This window comes from Euprymna scolopes, chromosome 36 (genome assembly GCF_053919585.1).
Source record: "Euprymna scolopes isolate OS-2025 chromosome 36, ASM5391958v1, whole genome shotgun sequence".
In the NCBI taxonomy this organism is placed as follows: Eukaryota; Metazoa; Mollusca; class Cephalopoda; order Sepiida; family Sepiolidae; genus Euprymna; species Euprymna scolopes.
The window spans coordinates 63,316,894-63,337,989 of NC_136517.1; the positions used below are offsets into that span (position 1 = coordinate 63,316,894).

General features: G+C 33.9%; 1 protein-coding gene across 1 annotated transcript in view; it reads right to left on the bottom strand.

Annotated features, from left to right (window-relative positions):
- Positions 1–21,096, bottom strand: part of LOC145260539 (serine/threonine-protein kinase D3-like) — a 370,628-nt gene that overhangs the window by 343,504 nt on the left and 6,028 nt on the right. The window lies entirely within an intron of this gene.

The following is a 21,096-nucleotide window of genomic DNA, read 5'->3' on the forward strand; positions in this document are numbered from 1 at the left end:
AGGCATCTATGTTGACGGGACGTGATGTTTGGTGCTTATTGATACTGAGTGCTCTAGGACGATTTTACATGCAGACCGGTGCCGGCCTTGGGGAAAAACAAATGTGAATGTCGAAACGATTGGAATATCCCATGTATGCTGTGGTGTTGGAGCGGCCTCTGTATCCACTGATGAAGTTGTGTCTGCCAGAATCGATGTGTTGGTGTTGCATGGCAAACCGCTGGGGTTTGACTTCTAGGGATCGATGCCATAAAAGCTCTGGGAAGTGTTGTCGAATCTACAGGATCAGTGCAGCTGGGCGTCAGAAAAAAATATTAAATGCGCAGCCATTTCTATTAATGAACTGGATTTCACCGCCACCTTTGACCATCAAAGCCGAACGTGGACCGCATCATGGAAGTGGTCCGAGGACCACCCCCTTAAAAGGCTACACAACTGAGTGTTAGAATACCCAGTGCCAGCAGAAATCCGTGAAGAATACACGCAGGAGCTCCGCACCTGGATAGATAATGGTTGGCCCGTGCCATACCCAGAGGATAAATTGGGACCCCCCCCAAAGGCCTAATTCCCCTGATGACTGTGATACAGCAGAACAAAGCCAAAGTAAAATGCACCCATTGATGGAGGGGGTCAAATCATTATGTAGACGCGTTTACAGCCAACACAGATGTTTGTGCAGCTAAACTGTGCAAATGGAGACAAAAAGGTGCTAACATGTCCATTGGACCTCAGGAGAGCATACCTACAAGTACAGGTCCAGGAGACACTGGCCATACCAGACTGGAAATGGACAGGATTCGGGATTCGGCTTGATTGTGTCTCCTCTGAGAATGAGAGCAATTGTCAGCGAAGTATTATCCCAGGAAGAAGTTATAGGCCGCACAGCATCTGCTTACATTGATGACATTTTTGTCAATGAAGACGTGGTGTCCGCAACCCATGTAAAGGAACACCTAGCGCAGTTTGGGTTGGAGTGCAAGAACCCGGAGCGGTTGAAGAACGAGGCACGGGTGCTGGGATTGGCGATCCGGATGGAACGCAGTGAACTGCAGTGGAAGCGAGGAAATGCAATTCCAGAGGCTCCTAGTATTGTTACGCGGCGAACAATGTTCTCCTTGTGTGGTCGACTTGTCAAGCACTTTCTGGTGTGCAGTTGGCTTCGTGTGGCTTGTGGAATACTCAGAAGGAGTGTTAGTTCGGTAACAAAGGGCTGGGATGATGAAGCAAGGGATGCCGTACTGCATTGTATGATGTTTGAGATCTTAGAATCTGTGCAGCGGAACGATCCGGCCCGGGGAAATTGGTGTGTGGATGGCAAAGAGCTGAATGTATGGGTTGATGCTAGCTCCCTAGCAATTGGTGCAGCCTTGGAAACACATGAAACTGTGTTGGGAGACGCATGTTTGCTGCGACCTGAAGAGGACTCTCAACACATCAACTTAGCTGAACTGGACGCCGTATTGAAAGGCATCAATTTGGCTCTTCAGTGGCAGGGCAAGGTGCTACACAAAGACAGATTCTGTCTGCGTATACCATTGGGTCTCAGGCACACTAACTGGAAAGGCATGAATACGCACCAAAGCAGCAAGTGAGATGCTTATTAGGAGGAGACTAAGCACTCTCAAGGAGTTTGCAAAAGAGTACGGGCTGACAGTGGATGTGACGCTGGTTCCATCAGCACGAAACATTGCTGACCGATTGACATGAGTACCAGAGCAGTGGTTTGAGGCGATGAAAAAAAAAAAAGAAAAAACGGGCTTGACTGTGATTGGCACGGTTCACACAGACGAGCTGAATGAGAATTAAATCATGACTATTCACAAAGGTAGTGGACATCCGGGGGTGAAACGCACTACCTACTTTGTATTGATAAATCCTGTTGGCAGGCAACCACATCCTGATTTTGTTCCCCAGTCATCGTCAAAATTCTCGTTCTCGACATTAGCTCCCCCATGGTCAGGGCTTCAATGTTCGGCGCCAGGGGAAGTTGCCCAACAATGACAAGCAACAGTTAAAACGGTTATATGGAAGTGTGAGGAATGTCAATTTATTGACTCAGCACTGGTCAAGTGGGAAAAGGGAAAGCTGGAAGTGAACAAGAATTGGCAGAGAATTGGAATGGATATCACGCATTATGGCACCTTCCATTTTTTAACTAACAGACTGTGGTCCATCGCGTTTCTCCATTTGGAGGAAATTGGCAAGGCAGGACTTGGCAAGCGTGATTGATCAGTTGAAGGCAGTGTTCCTCAAGCGTGGCTCACCACATGAAATCCTTTTAGACAATGACACGGCTTTCTGCAGCAACGTGTTTCAAGCATTTGCACATAAATGGGGAGTTCACGTGCGATTCCGTTGTGCATACACTCCAGCCGAGAATGGCATAGCAGAGCAATGTCACCGTACAGTGAAATGAATAGCGGCTAGAATGCACTGTCCCATACAGGAGGCTGTCTACTAGTATAACATCACACCCAGAGACGACGTATCTCCCTTCACTGTGCCTGCCAACAGGATTTATCGATACAATGTTCGAGTAAAGGAGACCACTCTCGCAATTGCATCCCCAGGTCCCAAGAACAGCTCTTACCAGGTTGGAGATCACGTGTGGGTCAAAAGACCGCAAAATCGATTTACCATGAGGTTCAGCAAGGGTGAGGTGACCAAGGTAATCAGCCTTCAATTTATTTTGGTGAACAGTGTGCCTCGCCACATAAAGGATCTACGCCCTCGCCATTATGTTGTTAGATCGGAGGAAGACACACCCAGACAGTACAAGGTCTTCTGAAAGGACAGAGTGTATGATGCAGAACGATGGAGAGGATTTTGAGCCATATAATGAATATACTGAAGAAGCGGAAGAAGAGCCACCCCTCTTACCTTTACAAAGGAGTACCTGACAAAGACGGATACTGCCCCCCTGCCTTGATTGTGAAACACCGGCTATGGAACCACGAGAGGGGATAATGGAACAAACTGGTGGCAATAACGGTGGTAATGAGGAAGATGGCAATGAGGAAGTGCTGCCCCCAATTCTTCGAAGAAGTACCCGACAAAGACGACTTCCCCTCTGCCCTGTTTGTGATCATGAGATCAGGTAGGGGGAGTGTAGCAGAATTGGCAATAACCAAAATGGGGGGAAATAAAGAGCTTACCTCGGACACGTCTGTTGTTGTGTTGCGGGCCGAACGGAAGAGAGTTCCAAGATGGCGTCCATGGATTTTTATTGGCGTTGACCCCCATACAATTCTCGCAGAATCGCGTGTGCTCTCGCGCAATTATGCAAATATAAAGGCAGGACGCTGGGAAGCAGTCAGGGAGTGTTTTGCAGATGGTGCGTAGGTGGTTCTGGCAGTGGGTTGGTCTTTGCGACGAACCACGAATCTGCAAGAAGTGAGTTTTCTTCTGTCTTTTTTTCTGTCTCATTCTTCTTCTTTCTCTACGATCATTACAGCCAAGAAATCCCTCTCTTCTAGAGGTGGGCGATGGAGGGCAAAACTGACTATTTCCCATCTTTGTTCCTGATTTTTGCCTACTACATTTTGCTACAATGAACTTTGACTGCTAGTAAACAGAAAAAGCGAGAGTGTTAGAAGTAACAGAAATGGTAGAAAATAAGAACCGGAAGTAAAACAAGACAGTGAGAAAGGAAGAGAGTGATAGACAAAAAACAGAGGTTGGAGACTTGGTAAGTCATTTGCAATTTGAAGCTAATTAAAACAATGAACATAAATTGTTTTTTTGCAAACATAATTCAATATCAAAACCAAGAAATATTTTGTGATTAAAATATGGAGAGAAAAAAAAAGCTTTATGAAAACAAACGATGTATTGATAATATAACAATAAAGGTTGAGGTGGCCGTAGGATAGTCATGATTGCAAGCATTTAGAATTGATGCATGGAGGACAGAAAACTAAAATGTATGAATTGGCGGACAACTGGGGACGATTCGTTTAGAGACGAAACACGCATGTAAAAATGTAATTTTTAAATATAGTCAGTTGTAAACGTGGTCTCTGTCCAAATAATGTAGCAGAGGTTTTAAAAAAATAAACATTTTGGGTAAATACGAATAAAAAAAAAAAAAAAATGCAGCAGAAGAAACCCCAACCAAGTAAGTCTTATTCTTTACTCTCACAAGACGATCATCATCATCGCAGAGCACAGAAATTAGTGCAAGTTATGGCAACTCTAAAGTGCATAGTTCCTAAAATGAAGTTCTTAATAAAGAACATCTGAAACGTTTGATTTTAAAACGGAGACTATGTCGTATTTTTTAATGCTATTTTATTCGGTTTGTTTTAAACTACTTCATGGAAAAATGAATTTTTTTTTCTTCCAAAAAGATCTATAAGTCGAGATGTCTTCTCTGAAATTTCAGACTTAATTTAACATGAAAATATTAAGTTATTTTCAATTTAAAAACAGACATTTTGTGCGAGAGAGAGTTGACGGTGGGTTACAAAAGAGAAAGTAAAATATTTTGTCGTTTATATCTATGTCAGTGGGTTGTGAGGTCATTTTTCACGAAAGTTAAACTGGGTCTACAAGAAAAATGTCCGGTTCCTGAACGTTAGAAACAAGATTTGTTTAAGTATTCTCTCGTTGACGCTAAGCTGGGATCCACATGTCATTTTAATATGCGAGATGGGAGGGAGGGACGGGAGGCAAAGAGTGACGCCGGCTGGTTAATATTGCTTGTTCAGAGGGGAAGAGGGGCTACAGTCACATGTCTAGCCGTTATTTTGTATGATTTCGAGTCTTTTTGAAATTAAAAGTTAACATTTTTCGGTACCGTTAAACCACGAACGTTTAAATAATTTTGTTGCTCATCCATAGGTACGGCCAAAACGGAAGACGGGAGTAAGTCTTTTCGATTAAATATTTATAGAAGAGATTTTCTCCTACAAGTTTTGAAGTGGGTTTTGTCCTCTTTCAAGGCAGGAAAAGATACTCTGAGCGGCACCTTCCCCAGATGTGACTACTACTCTATTTTAGAATGTGTTTAGCTCTCATGCAGGTAGAAAATTGTCAAGATTGAGATATTATTTGGAGCGATAGAATGATGCAATAATTTTTTTCCAGCAACTTAAGCAACAGATTTAACGTAAGTCTTCCATTTGAGGTCAGGGACTTGCTATTGCCTTATGTGCACCAGGTTGAAAGAAAGAATCAAAATGATCTTGCTCATTAATGCTCTTTGAAGTGCTGCCAAATTTCGTATTGATTAGATAATTATTTGATTTTTGGTAGATTTTTAAATCTACCAAAAATCAAATAATTATCTAATCAATAGGAAATTTTCACCGATTAAGTGAATAATGAATTTTATAATGGTGTACTTTTTTCATAATCGATATAAATAGATTATTTTTATTTTTTTTGCCTACAAAATCTCCCTTCTTGATTTGTGGGTACAAATATGCTTAAAATAATTATCTGAAACTGAGCAAAATATATTGCATTATGGAGAGGGTGAAGATTGTAGATAAAACCAACAACTATGCACATATCAGATTTTAAGGTTGAAAATCTGAATTTTGAATGCGTTTTATTTTTTTTTTTATCTTTAATGTTTTGAAGTGACATTCGTTGAATATGTTAATAATTATCTTTCAGATTAGCAAAAACATTTTTTCATTACTTTTGCAAAAAAATAAAATAAAATACTTTTAAATCTTTGAAAAATAAATTAATTTTCTTTTAGTGAGACCGATATTGCTAATATACCATCAAATAGGAAATGCTTTGAATGAAGAATCGATAAAAGAAAAAAAATCTAGACATAATTGCGCATTTTACTAAAAAAAAAAAAAAAAAAAAATGATAATTTCTAGAGGCAATTTCTTTTGATTCATCTACGGTGGGCCAAGCATGATACTAGATGCAGAAGTTGTTTTCAACACATACGACGCCTAGCATTCCCAAAATGGTCATCCATCTGGTACTAGCCAGCCTCATCGTTGCTTAACTTGAGGGGTTATGTAGGCAACAAATTCAATACATACTAGCAGGATTCGGAATTAATCAGAGTTGCCCAATGGAAGCATGCCCCCATCCCCCTCGTAAAAAATTAAACTATGGTCATTGTTGGTGTTAAGGACGGCTTTTGGAATAGACACGCCCAACCTTGCCATATAGTCTAAAATTACTTTTTCAATGACCGAAGACAGAAAAACAGAAAAGTGCAGCATCAGAACAGATACTACACTTCACTCCTAGCAAAAGCCAAAAGTTACCGGACAGTCCAGTATAATGCAGGTTTTTACAAGTATAAAACTTTTAATCAACCGTTTTTATTTAGACTTGAGTGAGATTTTAACTTTTTATGCAGTTACAAATAGCTAGGAAAAAAATGGCCTTTGAAAAATCTGCCTTTCAGTGATATGTACAAAGCACAATTTGGCATAGTGATGCAACAGATTCCAATAATATTCTAAATTCTACATTCAGATTCTAAAATCGCTTAAAGTAGAATTTCATTTTTTGAAAGATAACTTTCTCGCCTGGAGCAATTTGTATTTTTGGTACATTCAGAGTGATTTTTTAAAGGAATTGAATATCATACACACTTGCATTAAAAACCGGCCTTATGCCCAACTTTAAATTTGTGGAAAAGCAAGTAAATCGGGACTGCATCAAACGGTGTTGTTGGTTAGGGTTAGGGTTAGATAAGTCCAGTGTAAAATGGAAAATATGACAAGGTGGTTTTTCATAAATTCGACAATGACCGTTGGCAAGAATTACATCTGCTGCACACACGTGCCTGATATCACAATTATTAGACTGCACGGTAGTAAAGACGACGGATTGGAGGGGGTAATCTACAAGAGACTCGAGGCAGGTAATCATCTCTCAAGATACGTTTCTGAGACTAAGTGGTTCACAAACGATACATGGGAAGATGGATGTAATTAATTAGCAATGGATGTCATTTTCGCAATCAGAAAATAAGGGTTAGGAGTAATGGGGAAGGAAGAGGCAAATATAAAGTGAGGAGAGAATTTTAATGTGCAGACTTTAAACATATAGCGTTATCTTTTTTTTAGTAACTATATGATTCTATATAATACAAATAAACGTAAGTGTGTCCGGCTGTGTATTATGAATAATTAAGTATGTAAATTAATATTTTTATCAGAAAAGATTAATTTGGTTGTTCCCTTATTGACAAGTTTCGTTTCAATAATATCAAGTAGTGAATAGGAATTAAATTGCAAAGGATAACGAGCGAAGCAAGCCAGAGTAAAATAACGGTGTCAACCGGGCGACTCCAATTTAGCAGTCAGACAATTTGTGGGGGATGATGCCCCTCCCCTTTCAAAAACAAACAAAAAAAACAGCATAGAATGATCACTGGTTAAAAATAGCAAATAAAAAGTATATTTAGAATAGTATCCTTTATTTTATTCTGTTGCTGAATTTAAGTGCAGTGAATTCAGATGAGAGACATGTGGGGGAAGAAATGAAGGGGGAAAGAAAGAAAATGGAAGAGGTGACAAAAAAAAATATAAAAATGGAGCATTTGTATTTTAAAATAACAAAAATTGGAAATTTTATTTTCGTAACCGCAAATTGATTTCTAAATTCGCTTTATTAAAACAAAATCCAGCAAAGGAACTAATGGTTGAAATAAACATTTTTTCTTAAGTATATAAACAACAAAACAACAAAGACGTAATCTATTTCATGCAACAAGTTAAATCTACTTCAGCTACTGTTACTTCTTTAACTCTTGTCACACGTCACGATTTGCCAATTAAAGCGTTTAGGCTACACTTCTCGCGTTCACAAGTTATAGATACACACAACGCCATACGTATACAACTAATATACTTACATATACAGAGGTGAAAAGCTAAAACAAGAACGTCAACTATGATAGAAGAAACTTGTTTACCTCACCATAAATAAATTTGAATAAACAAAACGAAGTCTAGTTGCAGGAGTTGATACTGGTGTATCGACTCCACAACTAAGAAAGACCAAAAATACGTCAGTGAAAAAAACTTAATTGTAGGTATAGACAGTTTCATACCCTCGAAAAAATTCCAGCAAAAACCTAACAGCCATTCGTGGTTCTCTTCAGAATGTGCTGCTGCCATTGCGCACAGAAATCACTTTTTCCATTGCTTCCAACGTAACAGATGTACAGAGACTAAAGCCGCTTTCAGGACTGCCAGCAACCACTGTAAAAGAGTAATGAAAAACGCGAGAGAGTTGTACACTCAGTCCAAGTCCAAAGCGGCTGAGCAGAAGCTTAGTTCCCACTAGTTTTGGCAAATAGCAAACAGGATCCTGAACAGAAGCGTGTGCTCTATCCCAACTATCATTCATGGACCTGAGGTAATCTCGTCAGCATCAGACAAAGCCAAGAACTTTGCAGCTAATTCTTCCCTATGCGACCAAGGCCGTCAACCCCCCCCCCCCCGTATTTCCTCCTGTATCAAAAACCATGCTATGCAGTATACAAATATCTGTGCGCGATGTTGCCAAGCTAATCAATAACCTTGATTCCAGTAAAACAACTGGCCCTGGCGGCATTCCAATTATAGTGCAGAACTAGCTCCAATACTTACAAAGCTGTTCAAGCGTTGTCTTAAGGAGAATTGCTTCCCAACACCCTGGAAAATCTCATCAGTATGCCCTGTATTTAAGAATTCAGGTGATCGGTCATCTCTCTCTCTCTCAGTACAGACCAATAAGTCTCCTGTGCGTCATAAGTTGCCTGAATCTGTTAAATAGAGTAGTAGTCAACCACCTCAGCAAAAATAACCTAAGTGACATGCAATATGGTTTCCATTCTGCTAAATGTACAGCAGATGTGCTTACAGTTATTTCTCATAGGATTAGCGAAACTCTTGATGGAGGCTTCCTTTCTAGGGCAATTGCTCAACAAATCAAAGACCTTTGATAGGGTATGGCATAAAGGTCTACTTCAAAATTTCCAGCTATAGTATAGCTGGAAATGTCTTTTCAATTAAATCATTTCTCTGATAGGTAAAAAAAAAAAAAAATCGTGTATGTAGCCAACGATAAAGGTGGCATATATTTTAAAGAATTAAATATGTGATCGTTAAGAGGTCATGATTCAGTGAGTTGACAGGATGATGGATCGTTATTATAAAGATGTGGATCGTTATTATAAAGATGTGGATCGTTATACTAGCTGAAGCATCTTTTGGTCTTTTCACTGAACGCTGTTGCTTTTGACTGATCAGAGAAGCTGCAGATGTTGATGACAGTCATCGTTAACATGACGTAGAGAGGCTAAGCTGTTGCTACCGATTGTTGTGGTAGTGAAAATACTGTTCAATCTAGCGGGGATTCAAGGAAAGAAGACTACTGGCGAGTTCAGTCAGAGATGCTAAAATGAAGAAACGCACCTTTTTATACTGTTTTGCCAGCTGCTGCTGATACACTTTGATCTGATTGGTTGGTTCTAGTGACGATATACATGGAAATAAAACAAGTGTTTGTTTCTGTCACATATGAGCTAAAGTATTCAAGGATCCGGTTTTATTAGTAGTACTAAGTCAGAGTTGGCACAAGTTTTTTTTTTTTTTTTTTTTTCAATGATCAAATGTTTGGTGTGTGTACTCCAATAATCTTACATTGCACCTTATTTTAATTTGTTGTTCAGGGGACAAACACATTTAATTGTAACATTCAAAATGAAACCTTATCACTTGCTTGAAACTGGAATTGCGATTTTATTTGGAGGGAAATTTTTCCTGTTACAGCACTGAATAAAAGCACATTGACATTGCGATCGGTATAGAAATCAAGCAAGGATTTTAGACCAGAACAACAATCGGACGATTATGGCTTGTACAGTGAATGTAAACAGATGCATGCTTATATTAGTTCAAATTATACGGGAGAACAGATCTCCCCACACACACACACACACATTAGCATAATTATTGTCCATTACTTTTTCACATTTGAAAAATACATTTCAAAAGTTTATTTTGAATTATTCAGACCCCAATTCTCATCTTTATTTTCACGTTACAGCTGATGTAACCTTTGACTTCAAGTGCATGTTTTTGAATTCTGGAATCTATACTGAATTCCGAACCAAACCCTTTATTTAATAAGGAGAGATTGTTTTCATTCTGTCAAGTATGATTGGATAAAAGCATCAAGTAAATTCCATTTTATTTTTAGTTATTGTCTGCAATGAGGATTGAACCTTCAACCTCCAGAAGACTGTCACACCTTTATCTGTTGTGCCCTGGGTTTCATGCTTTGAAATTCCCTAACTCAGAGTTTAAAAATATACACCTAAAAAAGGTCAAAACGTTGTGAAAATAAGATGAGAATGTTAGAGCAAATAATTATTTACTTAAATAACGTTACATCATAGCCACAAACACCTAAAAATAAATAAATCGTTTTCACTTTAAAATTAAACTGCTTGGTAGAAAACTCAAAGCTCCAATTTGTTTTTTATAAAGCATTTTTTTTTTTAGTTTACCAGTTAACTATTCTGTACTTTTACCGAAAATAAAAAGGGCAGTGGGACACAGTTTTCATAGTGAGCATACTTGAAAGTGTTCCATCAAGTTTTTAAAGACATTTCCAAGTCTTTCCAGTGATGAATTAAAGAATCAGTTGTTTATATCAACGACCATAACTGATTATTTCTGATGCTTATCGTGAGAAAATATTACATGACCGTGAGATTAAGATCAAGGCCGTGAGATTTGGAAGATCTGAAAAAGTTTTACTCATATGTTGTGAGGTCATAATTGCAGTGTAAACATTGTTTAGTTGTCATGATCTATGCTGTGCTTTCGTGAGGTTTGTAGAATATCATTAATACACTCGTTTTATTTCATGGACCCTTTTCTGCTGCTAAATCAGAAAACAACTTCCGTTTTGAGGGAGGATTTATTCATATTAAAAAGATCTTATAGAATTCAAATATAGGAAATATATAAGTTACACACTTAATAGATGCTTTGGTTCTATCGCTAATTTCAAAGATTTCAACCCATAAATAAATGGGAAATTGATAGATCCACAAGATTGAATTTATTAATTTTATACATAGGAACATTGAATTTAATAGGAATTCTCCACGCCATGTGCAAATTGTCTGTATCATTTTGTCCCTTTTTTTAATGGCAAAAAAATCTCAATGTTTCATCACAGATTTTTATGGGATTTTTCAAAAATGTAAATAAAATATGAACACCGACTTGAATGATATGTTCATAAAAGCAGTCATTCTGAAGCACATACTATCAATACCAGCATGCTTCAAAGATTCATTCTGGGCCTTTTGTGATCTTTAATGATCTAAATCACATTCTAAGATTTTTTGTTTACATCTATGAAGATAACATAACCATCTATGGCAGCACTTCAAAGAGCATTAATGAGCAAGGTCATTTTGATTCTTTCTTTCAACCTGGTGCACATAAGGCAATAGCAAGTCCCTGACCTCAAATGGAAGACTTACGTTAAATCTGTTGCTTAAGTTGCTGGAAAAAAAATTATTGCATCATTCTATCGCTCTAAATAATCTCAATCTTGACAATTTTCTACCTGCATGAGAGCTAAACACATTCTAAAATAGAGTAGTAGTCACATCTGGGGAAGGTGCCGCTCAGAGTATCTTTTCCTGCCTTGAAAGAGGACAAAACCCACTTCAAAACTTGTGGGAAAAAATCTCTTCTATAAATATTTCGTTGGTTTATATTTTTAATTTTTACCTTAAAATTGCCTTTTTGTTTTGATGATAGAAGTTATAACTTTTATTCCTCATCTTTCATTTAATATTGTTTGCTCCTGTTAAGTTTTGATTTGTTAAAAATACTCTTTGATAAAAGAAAAAAAAACACACACACACACACACACACACACACGAAAATGAATAACTAAAAACCTTCAGTACTGAATCACCAAACTGTTATGAGTGTCACACACGCCCACCTCTGAGATAAAACTTTGTAATCGAAGAGGGCTTGAAATTTCCAAATAAAAACATGTCTATTCTGCAAATATGGGAGGCAAATGCATAATAAATCCTATAAGACAAGAATGTTATTTTTATAATGGTTATTTAGTAATGTGACCCATGAAATTGTTTTTAATGGTTATTTAGTAATGTGACCCATGAAATTGTTTTTAATGGTTATTTAGTAATGTGACCCATGAAATTGTTTTTAATGGTTATTTAGTAATGTGACCCATGAAATTGTTTTAGGTTTCTGCTCCTTCCGCCCTAGCAACAGGAGCAAAGTTAGAAGTGTTTTTTCAGTAAGACTATGTCAATTGATTCGATTTTTTATCTAATATTAAAAAAATAAAATTTCCTATATAAATTTAACATAAAATGATCACCCATTTCTTGACCATCAATTTCCAGAAATTTATATAAAAAAGAAATAAAAAAAAAAGTGCAATGAATTTTTTTTTTCATCTTTATTGTTTTACAACACTAACATGGAGGGAGAATAAACGTGTTTACTGAAAAAAAAATTTGCAATTGTTTTAAATTTCTACAATTGCAAAGCAAAGTAGCATGCAAATGAAATATTTTCTTTTTCTCTCAATCCATCTCATACAAGGTATATTGCCACTGAAAGATGATGGGGCTACTGTGAATTAGAGGCCAGATTTATAAAGGTATCCTAAGTGCGGAGTTATTATTCACATTACATTTAAATTTCTGTATGTTGGTAGTCAGATAAACAGAATGAGAAGGGAATCTGAAATGCAAGCTGTTCGAGAAATGAAGCTATTAGAGTAGAAAGCTCTCCGATATCTGGACAAAAAATACATTGAAAAGGTTGGAATTTAGTTGTCAGACTTGTAGTGAGTATTGAGAGGGCACAAGTGCAGAGCAAATTCCATTGAACTACTTGTAAAACAAGAACAGGGATGCAATATTGCAGTGATGGGACAGGATTTAGAGCTTGGTAGACAGTATGAGAGACATTTTTGAACTGTACAAGAGAGAAAGACTAGGGTTTAATGTGCTAGCTCAGATGTGACAATATTTGCACGAGTGGATGGTAGCTTTGGAGACGGGATATTAACAGGTGTAAAGTTTTCTAGCACAATACTTTAAAGTATACAGGTCGGTAGAGAATTAAATTTTAATGAGTAGTTCAGGTTATGAGTTGTAATTTTTTTTTTTTTCAATTCGGAACCAAATTGGTGCTACAATGAAATAAAATACATGAACAAAATGTTGTCACAATCGAACAAAATGTTGAACTTAGGAAAAATACGTTCCAATAAAATGTTTTATTTATGTACGTGTTACCACCCGGACATATGAAAAAGGTTAATGGAGTTTGAGGGGGTGAGGGAAGCGGCGGTACAAGTCTTAAATAAGACTAGTGGAGTTTGAAAATCAATCTACAGGTGACATTAACCATGACTGAAAAATCACATGACATTATGCTGACAGTACGAAGACAATCTACCCCCATGAATTAAAGTTCTGTCGAAATTCCATGTAGATTCCCGAATTTGATAAAATGCACCTGAAGGTCAGAGGTTATGTTGGTCGAAGCATTCTGAGATTAATATTTAAGATAAAAATAGTAGTTTGAATAATCCAATCCTCATTTAAAATATTCCGAATCATCACAATTGAATGTCTAAAAGACATATCTTAATGTCCTTAAAATAAGGAAATGACTATTATTGTAGATTAAAATCTTTCGTTGAACGCCGCCCACCCCCACCTTCCTAAGAGATTCTACTTTCTTTTAAGGTGACTACGTGCAAACATCCTGAAAAAAAAAAAAAAAAACTTGGTGAAAATTAAAATATATTGCAGAATTTAGAGCAGCAAAGAAGCAATGTCGTATATAAATTTAACCTATAATTCCATTCCCGACTATTCTAGCGTCTTAGGACAGTTAACCATTTTTATGAGAAATTGCTTTGTTTTTTATGAAGATTTTTTTGTTTAAATTGAAAATGTAAGTTCAAGAAGCTAATTCAAAACAAATATTTAAAATAAATAAACATTTGTTTATAAATCAAACTTTTCAACGTCGTAGCGTCCCCGTCAGGATAAAAAAGTTGATGCCACTAAGAAAAATACGAGCAGTGCGCAGTGCGGACTTTTTTATTTTTTTTTTTTGTTTTATTTTTTTAGGCAATTACATGTGGTTTTATGACCTTACTAATCGTTCTTAGAATTTGTTGTAAAAAGCACCCTCCAGTCTAAATTCTATAATAATGCTTACAAATTTACTAAAGGTTTTTACGATGATGCAGAGTAGTTAACAGAAATATAATATATACAAATAACTGTTACCAAAGGCAATAAAAGTTACATTTCTACATACCTGGATTGTGTGTGCGTTTTAAAGAGTTTTTATTGCATTTTGATATTTCGTCCCAAAAAACCAACACATTGGGGAAAAACTGTTCTAAACGCAAAAAAAAAAAAAAAATTTTTCTACCTTTAATTAAGAAACTGATGAAAAAAATAACCTTCCGGAAACTGGAGTAGATCATTTTGAAAAACATAATCGGATGTGAACGAAATATTAAAATGCAATAAAACCATTCGAAAATAGTTGAAAAAACAAATATGATCCAAGTAGGTAGAAAATCAACTTTTATTGCTTTTGGTAACAGTTGTTTGCTATTTGTTTCTATACTTTATTCTTTTAACAGTAGACTCGCCAAAGTTGTAAATTATCCATAAACCGTTCGTGAAATTATGTAGGAAACGCATTTTAATCAAACTTGCATGGAGAAATGAAAATGTGATGCTTAATCGATAATTTAAAAATAAAAAAAAATAAAATTTAAAGGGTTTGTGGAGAAATATACAATTTGAATCGAACCAAAAATAGCTTGAAGCTGGGCGAAAAAGAGGTGGGCTTGCGACTAATACGAGGAATAAGTAAAATAAGACAGCTTACTTCATGTAAACTGTAAACCTAAATTTTCAAATGCACTAAACTTCAGTTTTTTTTTTGGGGGGGGGGCTAAAATCGATATTTCTATTGATAAAATATGCAAGAGTAGAGAAATGGAAAAAGTAAAAATTTAAATCAAGAAATTTTAATACTTTTACGTAATCAGTCTTCAGTAACAACGGAGATTCCAGAATCAGTCATGAGTATTTCTATATAGAATACTAGCATAGCTACCCGGCGTTGCCCGGGTGTGGAGAGGTGGTATAGTAAGGGTATTGAGTAACCCCCCTCCCCTCAAAAAGTAGCCGTAGTAGCCAAGCTCGAACCTATAACACAAAAAAGGAAAAAGGTGAAAAAAAAAAAGAAAACGCGTTAACCATCTGGCCCATGGTGCACTTGTGACGTCACAGCCTTTGAAATAAGGTGTTTTATACGCACATTGAGATCGGTAGGCACATGACTTTGCAAAAATGTCGATGCTAAAAACTGACCCCTCCTTGCAAAAACGACCCAGTTGACGGTCAAAGAATTAAACTTTTTAACCAATTTTTCGATATTTGTCGCCCGAGAGATTAATCTTTCTAACAATACCAATTTTGTCACAGTCCGAAGCGTCTGTCGACAGTTTTTGCAAGACACACTCCCACGCCCTTTGCCTTTTGTATATTAGAAGATTGTAGGCACGGCCAAAACGAAAGAAAAGAGTAAATATTTTTTTCTGGAATCTCTTTAAAAATCAACCAAAAATCAAGTAATTATCCAATCAATACAAAATTTTCGCCAATTATTAAGTGAAGAATGAATTTTTAATAGTGTACTTTTTTCTCATATATATATATTGCCTACACCCCCCTCTTTATTTGTGGATATGCTTAAAATAATTAGCTGAAACTGAAAATGTATTGTGAGGACGATGACGATTGTAAAAAAAAATTTAAAAAAGATAAATACGCATTTAGCTAAAAATACGATAATTTCTTTCAACAATTTCTTGTTTATTCACCTATGGTGGCCCAACCGTGATATTAGATGCAGGAGTTGTTTTCACCACATCTGACGCCAAGTATTCCCAAAATGGTCACCTATCTGGTACTGGCCAGCCTCATCATTGCTTAACTTCAGAGGTTATGTAGGCAACAAATTATATATATATATATATATATATATATATATGTGTGTGTGTGTGTGTGTGTGTGTGTGTGTATTAGCATGGGTGCCGGCGTTGCCCGGGTGTTTGGAGGTGTGGTAGTAGGAAGGCAGGCTCGAACACATACCGCGAAGGAGGAAAAGAACGGGGAAAAAAAGTGACGTTTTTGCTGTTATGACCAACGCCAAACTGGAAGTGACGTATGTTTAAATTAAGGCTAGACAATCGAAAAGAGGGGATGACTTTCGAAAATATCGGTGAAAAAAGCGACCCACCTCTGTAGAAAAGTGCCCAGTTGAGGGTGAAGAAATTAATGTTTTTAGCCAATTTTTCAATATTTGTCGTCTGAAAGGTCGAGCTTAAAAACGATACTGATCTTCTGAAAATCAGTCGCCTCTGTCGAAAGTTTTAGGTAGACATACAAACATACATAGATTTATATATTCGTAACTCAAATTTTCGACTCAAACCGATCAAAAAGTTTGCCCTATCTCTGAATACACTTTATGTAAAATTTCAAATGTTTAGACCAGAAATTCTGAGTAATTTGGTAGAGACCAAAGAGGTCAATTTTTTTTTTTTTTTATAACTTTGACCCCTATTATGACCCCTTAACATTTATTGTTTTGGGCTCAAATCAAGTTATTAAGTTAGATCCATGTACAAAGAACCTATATCTAAAATTTAAAGTGTTTAGACCCAAAATTGTCAGGAGTTTGATAGAGTTCTCAAACGTCAAATCGTTGAACTTTGACCCCTTAACAGCCAAATTTCTGGCCGAAAACGGATTACAAAGATTTTCCCAAATCTCAGTAATCTGTACATCAAATTTCGAGTCTGCAGACTTTAAATTGACAGAGTTATTGCGTAGGGAAATATAAACACAGACACGTTCACTTTTATAGATATATAGATAGATATATAATCATTTATGAAAAAAAAGAATTGAACCTTCACTTAATTGTTAAATCAAACGTCAAAAATACATATTTAAGTATAGTTTATTTAGACGCCTCCATGCCTCTGTACTTAATTTTAAAGTATCATTAAATTTTGTTAATTCTTTTCTTTGACCAATAAAAATAGTTTAATATTGTCCTCTTCTATGCAAGCAAGAAAAAATATGCAAGCTTTTGTTAAATAAATTCTTTGAAAAAAATTGTTGGTCCAGCTTTTATGGTAACACTCGAGGCCGACTAAGGATTCTCCAGCGATTATCAGAATTATTATAAGTACTAAGGTATTTAAAATAAGTTTATTATTTGAACTAGTTTCAGTATTATTTTTCGAGCAAATCTAGTGCTTAAAAATTCTTATAAATATCAATATGTATTTATTTGTATATAAATGTCAATATGCATGTATTTGTATATAAATGTCAATATGCATTTATTTGTATATAAATGTCAATATGCATTTATTTGTATATAAATGTCAATATGCATTTATTTGTATATAAATGTCAATATGCATTTATTTGTATATAAATGTCAATATGCATTTATTTGTATATAAATGTCAATATGCATTTATTTGTATATAAATGTCAATATGCATGTATTTGTATATAAATGTCAATATGCATGTATTTGTATATAAATGTCAATATGCATGTATTTGTATATAAATGTCAATATGCATGTATTTGTATATAAATGTCAATATGCATGTATTTGTATATAAATGTCAATATGCATGTATTTGTATATAAATGTCAATATGCATGTATTTGTATATAAATGTCAATATGCATTTATTTGTATATAAATGTCAATATGCATTTATTTGTATATAAATGTCAATATGCATTTATTTGTATATAAATGTCAATATGCATTTATTTGTATATAAATGTCAATATGCATTTATTTGTATATAAATGTCAATATGCATTTATTTGTATATAAATGTCAATATGCATTTATTTGTATATAAATGTCAATATGTATTTATTTGTATATAAATGTCAATATGTATTTATTTGTATATAAATGTCAATATGTATTTATTTGTATATAAATGTCAATATGTATTTATTTGTATATAAATGTCAATATGTATTTATTTGTATATAAATGTCAATATGTATTTATTTGTATATAAATGTCAATATGCATTTATTTGTATATAAATGTCAATATGCATTTATTTGTATATAAATGTCAATATGCATTTATTTGTATATAAATGTCAATATGCATTTATTTGTATATAAATGTCAATATGCATTTATTTGTATATAAATGTCAATATGCATTTATTTGTATATAAATGTCAATATGCATTTATTTGTATATAAATGTCAATATGCATTTATTTGTATATAAATGTCAATATGCATGTATTTGTATATAAATGTCAATATGCATGTATTTGTATATAAATGTCAATATGCATGTATTTGTATATAAATGTCAATATGCATGTATTTGTATATAAATGTCAATATGCATGTATTTGTATATAAATGTCAATATGCATGTATTTGTATATAAATGTCAATATGCATGTATTTGTATATAAATGTCAATATGCATGTATTTGTATATAAATGTCAATATGCATGTATTTGTATATAAATGTCAATATGCATGTATTTGTATATAAATGTCAATATGCATGTATTTGTATATAAATGTCAATATGCATGTATTTGTATATAAATGTCAATATGCATGTATTTGTATATAAATGTCAATATGCATGTATTTGTATATAAATGTCAATATGCATGTATTTGTATATAAATGTCAATATGCATTTATTTGTATATAAATGTCAATATGCATTTATTTGTATATAAATGTCAATATGTATTTATTTGTATATAAATGTCAATATGTATTTATTTGTATATAAATGTCAATATGTATTTATTTGTATATAAATGTCAATATGTATTTATTTGTATATAAATGTCAATATGTATTTATTTGTATATAAATGTCAATATGTATTTATTTGTATATAAATGTCAATATGTATTTATTTGTATATAAATGTCAATATGTATTTATTTGTATATAAATGTCAATATGTATTTATTTGTATATAAATGTCAATATGTATTTATTTGTATATAAATGTCAATATGTATTTATTTGTATATAAATGTCAATATGTATTTATTTGTATATAAATGTCAATATGTATTTATTTGTATATAAATGTCAATATGTATTTATTTGTATATAAATGTCAATATGTATTTATTTGTATATAAATGTCAATATGTATTTATTTGTATATAAATGTCAATATGTATTTATTTGTATATAAATGTCAATATGTATTTATTTGTATATAAATGTCAATATGTATTTATTTGTATATAAATATCAATATGTATTTATTTGTATATAAATGTCAATATGTATTTATTTGTATATAAATATCAATATGTATTTATTTGTATATAAATATCAATATGTATTTATTTGTATATAAATGTCAATATGTATTTATTTGTATATAAATATCAATATGTATTTATTTGTATATAAATGTCAATATGTATTTATTTGTATATAAATGTCAATATGTATTTATTTGTATATAAATGTCCTTTCATTGCGTACCTTTTTCTGCTTTCCCTCTACTCAACCATATGGAAACAATACAAGTGATGAGGGGAAAAGAGAAAGCAAATAGCACGCCAGAAAATCATCTCAAACTTCACAGTAAAAAAGCTTTTGTTTTCTCACTCCACTACAGATTGTATCTGCTGAACCCAAACAGATGCATTTTATTAGAGAAAATCAGTTCACAACGATACTGAATGGGAGTTTTAGTCCCAGTCAGAAATTCGATTTCTAATAGATGAATTGAAAATGAAATTTCATCAAATCGATTGAAGTCGATAAACATCATATAATCGTTAACGCACAAATAATTTTTATCGATCGATTAAAATAGTAAATTATTATTGTTAGCCTAAATTTGATCAGAAAATATTTTCAAAACAACCTGTAAAAAAAAAAAAAATTGAACATATCGGGAATTTTATAGAAAATCTATAAACCAATTCATAAATAATCCTAATCCATAAATCAGTTTGTTTATAGCGTGATAATCTCAGAACTTATATCTACTAAGATATACTCAGGACGAAAATTGAGTGCTTAAAAAATATTTTGCTATAAAATTTTTTTTTTACAGGTTGTTTTGAAAACATTTTCTGATTAAATTTAGGTTAATAATTTATTTTAATCGATCGATAAAAAAAATAAATCAATTATTTGTGCGATAACAATCAATCGATTTGATGAAATAGTTTTAGCCAACAGGTGAAATTTCATTTTCAATTCATCTATTAGAAACCGTATTTCTGACGGTGTTCAACTAAAACTCCGATTTAGTATCGTTACATTTGATATACATTTAAGTGTACATTTGTTTGTGCAGAAATATACTTCTATCATGTGCCTTTTTCTGATGTCCCTCCAACGAAATCATTAGAAGTTATAAGGGGAAACGAGAAAGCAAAAAGCAAGATAAAACAACCACCTCATCTTGTCACCTAAAAGACATTCTGCATCCTATAACAGAATGTGAAAGATGCGTTTTTATGTCATCACAAGTTATATGAAAAATCAAGTTACGCAATTCTACAATTTTATGTGATTATTTTTTAGTAATATTTAAATAGAAAGTGCGAACACTGGCGAAGCATAATTGTTTTCTGTAAATTTTAACGGAAAGTAATTAATGGTTAAACTTTCGTAAATCTCCAGGGAATGTACAAATTTGGCCAACTTTAAATGTAAACAAATGAAACATCAACCAACAAATTTAAGAAATTACATTTAAACGAAGTTTCTAACAATGTATATATTGCTATATATGAAAATTATGGGGTTTAATATTCCGACGTGATGAAGAAATGAAAAAGGAACAAACCAAATTATGCTCATTAACGTTTCATTTTTACTTTTATAAATGCACTCGTGTAAACAAACACATTGTCAAATATTGTAATGGTATTTAATTTTCTTCAAGTCAATCAACCCGAAATAAAGACTAAACGTCGAACATAATTTG